The 7,382-nt window shown below is 42.3% G+C and overlaps 1 non-coding gene across 1 annotated transcript; it reads right to left on the bottom strand.

Annotated features, from left to right (window-relative positions):
• Positions 1-7,062: 7,062 nt before the first annotated feature.
• Positions 7,063-7,135, bottom strand: trnaf-gaa (transfer RNA phenylalanine (anticodon GAA)). Its single transcript has one exon. It is a non-coding gene; the product is annotated as a tRNA-Phe (tRNA).
• Positions 7,136-7,382: the final 247 nt, after the last annotated feature.

Here is a 7,382-nt window from a genome sequence, read left to right as displayed (position 1 = left end):
TTAGAGAGTCAGCAGAGGCACAATGGGGCCGAATGGCCTCCTTCTGTGCTGTGTGATTCTATGAACATAAGAACTAGAAGCAGGAGTCGGCAATTCAGCCCCTCGAGTCTGCTCTGCCATTCAATACAATCATGGCTGATCTCATCATGGCAGTTCTTGTTTCTTGCCAGTAGATGTCACTTCACTCCAATACAGTGAAGTTTACAAATCTGAGAGAGACAAAACAGGAAAGAATTGTTCACATTCTGGTGAATGTGTGGGATTTAGAAATACTAGGAGTGGAGACGAGTTATTACTTGTCTGCTCGATCCCCATAGCCCTGTAAAATTATTTCCTTCAAGTGCCCATTCAAATTCCTTTTGTAATCCTCGATTATCTCCATTTCCACCGCCCTCGTGGGCAGCGAGTTACAGATCATCACCAATCAGTGCAAAAAAGTTATTCCGCACATTCCCCCTGTACCTCCTGTCCAAAACCTTCAGTCTGTGTCCCCTAGTCCTTGTACCAATAGTTAACGGGAACAATGTTTCCTTGCCAACTTATTTAAAACTGTCATAGCCTAAAACACATCTATCAATTCTTCCCTCACTCTCGTTTGATACAGGCAGAACAACCCTAGCTTTTCCAACCTAACCTTGTAACTAAAATCCTCCATCCCTGGATCCATTCTGGTAAATTTCCTCTGCATCCTCTCAAGGACCCTCACATTCTTTCTTAAGTGTGGTAAGCAATACTGGAAGCAACACTCCAATTGGGGCCTAATCAGAGCTTTATAATGGTTCAGCATAACTTCCCGGTTTTGTACTCAATGCCTCTATTTATAAAGCCCAAGATCCCATATACTTTGCTAACCACTCTCGCAATATGTCTTGCCACCTTCAAAGATTGATGCACATGAACCCCAAGTCCCTCTATTCCAGCACACTCTTTAGAACTGTGCCATTAAGTATATATTGCCTCTCCCTATTCCTTCTGCCAAAATACATCACCTCACACTTATCACTATTAAATTCCATCTGCCACCTGTCTGCCCATTCTGCGAGCCTATCATTGTCCTGTTGCAGGCAGTTCATATCATCCTCACTGTTTGCCACTCCTCCAAGTTTGTTGTCATCGGGATATTTTGAGATTCTACTCTGTATTCCAAGATCAAAGTCATTTATCTTGAGCAAAAAAAAGCAGTGGTTCTAGCACTGACACTTGGGGAACACCTCTGTCGACTATCCTCCAGTCTGACAAAGAACCATTTCATAAGACTCGCTGTTTTCTGTCCTTAAACCAATTTTCTATCCAATTGGACACTGACCCTCCTATTCCACGAACCTCAATTTTGTTAACCGCCCTTTTATGTGGTACCTTGTCAAACGCTTCCTTAAAATCCATATAAACAACATCCACTGCATTCCCTTCATCAACCTGCTCTGTTAGTTCATCAAAAAATGCAGTTAGATTAGTCAAGCATGAACTTTCATTTATAAATCCATGCTCACTCTCCTTAATTAACTCAAACCTCTCCAAGTGACTGTTGATTTTTTACCCTGATTATTCTTTCTAAAACCTTACCCACCACTGCTGTTAATCTAAATAGCCTGTAGTTACCCAGACTGTCCTTACACCCTTTCTTGAATAAGGGCGTCGCATTTGCCACTGTTTATCCTCTGGCACCTCCCCCATATCCAGGGAAGATTGGAAGATTATACTGAACCCTTCCGTTATCTGCATCCACATTTCCTTTCGCAACCTGGGATGCAAGCCATCCGGAACAGGTGATTTATCTACCCTAAGCACAGCCAGCCTTTTTAGTACCTCCCTCTCTCAATTTGTACCCTATCCATTGCCTCTACTCTCTTCACTTCTACTGATATTTTGTCCAATTCCACTTCCTTAGTGATCACTGATACAAAGTACTCATTAAGCAGATTAACATTGCCCTGCACCTCTAAGCATATATTATCCTCTTTCTCCCTAATAGGCCCGACTCAACCTCTTACTACCCACTTATCATTTACATGCTGCTCGAAGATTTTTGGGTTTCCTTTCATGTTGACTGCCATTTTATTCTCATAGAAATAGAGAATAAGCAAATATAGAAGATATAAGTATTTCCCATCCTTGATGAGGTGGAACTTTTTTATGTTGTGGGTCGTAATGACTTGGACCACGAGTGTGGTGGAAGCAGAGACAATCAATGATTTGAAAAGGAAATTGGATGGATACTTGAAGGAAAGAAACTTGTAGGAGGAAAGGGATCGAGCTGGTGAGTGGAACTGACTAGATTGCTCCGGGAAGAGCCAGCATGGACGTGATAGGCCAAACGACCACCTTCTGTGCTGCAAATGACTCTGTGTTGTTTCTCAAATTCAATCCACTGGTGTTTGGTAAATAATTTCAAAGTAAATTGTGCAACTGGAAAATCAGAGCCAAGGCAAGGGACGCATAAGGAAGCGGAATTGCTGAAACCCGGGATTGAACCAGGGACCTTTAGATCTTCAGTTTAACGCACTCCCAACTGAGCTATTTCAGCCCAACATTAATAGTGGCTTGGTGTCCTTATTTTGGAAGAAAATACATACATTCAAGTTTTCCAAAAAATTAAAGAACACAACATGTGAGTAATATTCCCCATTGCTTTCTCAGTACTGATGGATTGTGAAGCGGGGGACAGCCAGAAGTGCCAATGAGCCGCTCAGACCCTGAGCTGAGAATGAAATGAGATCAAATTCAATCTTTCACAGCGAGATGCTGCAGAGAGGTAAGAGTCCTGAATCAAAGCGAGATTTGCTCATTTCAAACACTCCCTGTACTCTCTGCTCAAGAAGCCTTAAAAAAGGGAAAAACAGAATGGCACTCAAACTCACAACCCTGCCATTAACAGTCTCATGTTCGACTGACACTTCTACTCGCTCTCTTATTGGATGGATGCAACTCCAACGCAGGGGTGGCATTCAAATCCTCCCATGGGTCCACATGTCAGACTGAGTTCCATGTTGTAGAATCAAGCAAAGGAAATCTGCTCACTTCCAAAACTATCAGCGAATTGAAGCTGATTACGATCAACATCATCAGAGGACAGAACGACCTGGTGAAAGAAGACACTCTGAAGAAGGATCCACAATTATTCAAAGGCATCAACAAAGTGAAACACAAGAAAATTGATGTGTCAATGCAAGCCAAACAACAGAAACACTGAAGAATTCCATTCCATTCCAGTCCAGAACCCAGTCCTGTTGTTTTTGGAGTCAGGTCACAATTACAGCAACAACTTTATATTCCCACTTGGCTATCTGTGCATTTAGTTAATTGCAATTTTGTCGACAAGCTCTTTGAATCCAGTTGTCTGGTCCTCAAGCCAGCTCCGTATGGAAGTCAATTCCACCTTCTGCAAGGCTGAAACCAATAGATAACCTTAATCTAAAAATGCCAGCAGACCAGGGCTCATCCGGGACTTAAACCCAAGATCTCTCGCATGTTAATTAACCATACTCCCGAAGCGAGAATCATACCCCTAGACCAACGAGCCACTGGCAGGTCAGGCTTTATTAGCTGCTGTGGAATTTCACTGGAACCCCCCAGCCAATCATCCATTTTTTTTCAGATCAAAGCAACATCCTGCAAATGCTGAAATAAAAACAGAAAGTGCTGGAAATGTTCAGCAGCTCTGGCAGCATCTGTGCTGTGAGAAACACAGTTAACGTTTCAGGGCACTCACCTTTTGTTTCAGCCATCCTTCCAGCCTGCGTCTGTCCATCCAATCTCACTTTCTATTCTATCCACATTCTAACCATTCACCACGTTACTACATTTTTCATGAATTCCTCATTTCTTTTATTAATGACAATTTTGTATTTCTGGCCTTTGCTTCAGACACCACCACAAGTGGAATCATGTCTCCATCTACCCAATCAAACCACTTCGCTGTATCCTCACATTGCAATGTTTCTTTCACCCTGACAGACTGTGGAGTTTCTGCTGCTTGATTGCAGTTCTTGCTTCCCGCCAGTAGATGTCACCTCACTCCAATACAGTGAAGTTTACAAATCTGAGAGAGACACAACAGGAAATAATTGTTCACATTATAGTGAATGTGTGGGTTTTAGAAATACTAGGAGTGGAGACGTGTTATTATTGCACTCTGCTATTACATCTTTTATCATGGACTCCAGCATTTTCCCCACGACTGATGTCAGGCTAACCGGTATATAATTCGCTGTTTTCTTTCTGCTTCTTTTTTAAAATAGTGGAGTTACATTAACTCCCGTCCAATCCATTGGAACTGTTCCAGAGTCGATAGAATTTTGAAAAAAGACCAGAAATGCATCTGCTATTTCAAGGGCCACTTCCTTAATTACTCTGGGATGTAGATTATCAGGCCCTGGGGATTTATCGACCTTCAATCCCATCAATTTCCCAAACATTCCCTACTAATACTGATCTCATACAGTTCCTCCTTCTCACTAGACCCTATGTTCCCCAACATGTCTGGGAGATAATTTGTATCCTCCGTTGTGAAGACAGATCCAAAGTATGTATTTAATTGGTCTGCCATTTCTTTGTCCCCCATTATAAATTCCCCCGTTTCTGACTGTAAGGGGCCCACATTTGTCTTCACTAATCTTTTTCTCGACACATATCTATAGAAGCTTTTACAGTCAGTTTTTATGTTCTTTGCTAGCTTACTCTCATACTCTATTTCCCCCTTCTTAATCAATCCTTTTGTCCTCCTCTGCTAAATTCCAAACTGCTCACAATCTTCAGGTTTGCTGCTTGTTCTGGCCATTTTATATTTCTCCTCCTTGGATCTAATACTTTCCTTAATTTCTTTTGTAAGCCACAGTTGAGCCACCCTTCCTGTTTTACTTTTGCACAGACAGGAATGAACAATTGTTGTAATTCATCCATGCGCTCTTTAAATGCTTGCCATTGCCTATCCACTGTCAACCCTTTAAGTAACGTTCCCCAATCTATCATAGCCAACTCCCGCCTCATACCTTCATCGTTTTCTTTGTTTAGATTCAGGACCCAAGTCTCGGAATCAACTCTCTCACTCTCCATCTTAATGAAGAATTTTATCATATTATGGGCGCACTTCCCCAAGGGACCCCACACAACAAGATTGTTAACTAATCCTTTCTCATTACACAATATCCAGTCCAGGATGGCCTGTTCTCTAGAGGTGTTTTACACCTCTATCAATTCTCCACTCAATCTCCTTTGATATAGGCAGAATAATCATAGCTTTTCCAACCTAACCTTGTAACTAAAATCCCCCATCCCTGGATCCATTCTGGTAAATCGCCTCTGCGTCCTCTCAAGGACCCTCACACTCTTTCTAAAGTCTGCTGAGCAGAACTGGAAGCAACACTCCAATTGGGGCCTAACCAGAGTTTTATAATGGTTCAGCATAACTTCCCTGCTTTTGTACTCAATGCCTCAATTTCAAGCCCAAGATCCCATATGCTTTGCGAACCACTCTCGCAATATGTCTTGCCACCTTCAAAGATTGATGCACATGAACCCCAAGTCCCTCTATTCCAGTGCACTCTTTAGAACTGTGCCATTAAGTATATATTGCCTCTCCCTATTCCTTATGCCAAAATACATCACCTCACACTTGTCACTATTAAATTCCATCTGCCACCTGTCTGCCCATTCTGCTAGCCTATCACTGTCCTGTTGCAGGCAGTTCATATCATCCTCACTGTTTGCCCCTCCTCCAAGTTTGTTGTCATCGGGATATTTTGAGATTCTACTCTGTATTCCAAGATCCAAGTCACTTACCTTGAGCAAAAAAAGCAGTGGTTCTAGCACTGACCCTTGGGGAACACCACTATCGACTATCCTCCAGTCTGACAAAGAACCATTTAATAAGACTCGCTGTTTTCTGTCCTTAAACCAATTTTCTATCCAATTGGACACTGACCCTCCTATACCACGAACCTCAGTTTTGTTAACCGCCCTTTTATGTGGCACCTTGTCAAACGCTTCCTTAAAATCCATATAAACAACATCCACTGCATTCCCTTCATCAAGCTGCTCTGTTAGTTCATCAAAAAATGCAGCTGGATTAGTCAAGCATGAACTCCTATTTATAAATCCATGCTCACTCTCCTTAATTAACTCGAACCTCTCCAAGTGACTGTTGATTTTTTACCCTGATTACTCTTTCTAAAACCTGACCCACCGCTGTTAATCTAACTAGCCTGTAGTTACCCGGACGGTCCTTACACCCTTTCTTGAATAAGGGTGTCGCATTTGCCACTGTTTAATCCTCTGGCACCTCCCCCGTATCCAGGGAAGATTGGAAGATTATAGCAAGCCCTTCCGTTATCTGCATCCGCATTTCCTTTCGCAACCTGGGATGTGAGCCATCCGGACCAGGTGATTTATCTTCCCGAAGCACAGCCAGCCTTTTTAGTACCTCCCTCTCCTAATTTGTACTCTCTCCATTTCCTCTACTTTCTTCACTTCAACTGATATTTTGTCAAATTCCACTTCCTTAGTGATCACTGATGCAAAGTACTCATTAAGTAGATTAACATTGCCCTGCACCTCTAAGCTTATATTATCCTTTTTGTCCCTAATAGGCCCGACTCAACCTCTTAATACCCACTTATCATTTACATGCTGCTCGAAGATTTTTGGGTTTCCTTTCATGTTGACTGCCAGTCTATTCTCATAGAAATAGAGAATAAGCAAATATAGAAGATGTAAGTATTTCCCATCCTTGATGAGGTGGAATTTTTTATGTTGTGGGTGGTAATGTCTTGGCCCACGAGTGTGGTGGAAGCAGAGACAATCAATGATTTGAAAAGGAAATTGGATGGATACTTGAAGGAAAGAAACTTGCAGGAGGAAAGGGATCGAGCTGGTGAGTGGAACTGACTAGATTGCTCCGGGGAGAGCCAGCATGGACGTGATAGGCCAAATGACCACCTTCGATGTTGTAAATGACTCTGTGTTGTTTCTCAAATTCAATCCACTGGTGCTTGGGAAATAATCTCAAAGTAAATTGTGCAACTGGAAAATCAGAACCAAGGCAAGGGACGCATAAGGAAGCTAAATTGCTGAAACCCGGGATTGAACCAGGGACCTTTAGATCTTCAGTCTAACGCTCTCCCAACTGAGCTATTTCAGCCCTACATTAATAGCGGCTTGGTGTCCTTGTTTTGGAAGAAAATACATACATTCAAGTTTTCCAAAAAATTAAAGAACACAACATGTGAGTAATATTCCCCATTGCTTTCTCGGTACTGATGGATTGTGAAGCGGGAGACAGCCAGAAGTGCCATTGAGCCGCACAGACCCCGAGCTGAGAATGAAATGAGATCAAATTCAATCTTTCATAGTGAGATGCTGCTGAGAGGGAAGAGTCCTGAATCAAA

This window comes from Heterodontus francisci, unplaced genomic scaffold, assembly GCF_036365525.1.
Source record: "Heterodontus francisci isolate sHetFra1 unplaced genomic scaffold, sHetFra1.hap1 HAP1_SCAFFOLD_58, whole genome shotgun sequence".
Classification (NCBI taxonomy): Eukaryota; Metazoa; Chordata; class Chondrichthyes; order Heterodontiformes; family Heterodontidae; genus Heterodontus; species Heterodontus francisci.
This window is presented reverse-complemented; position numbering and strand designations above follow the sequence as displayed.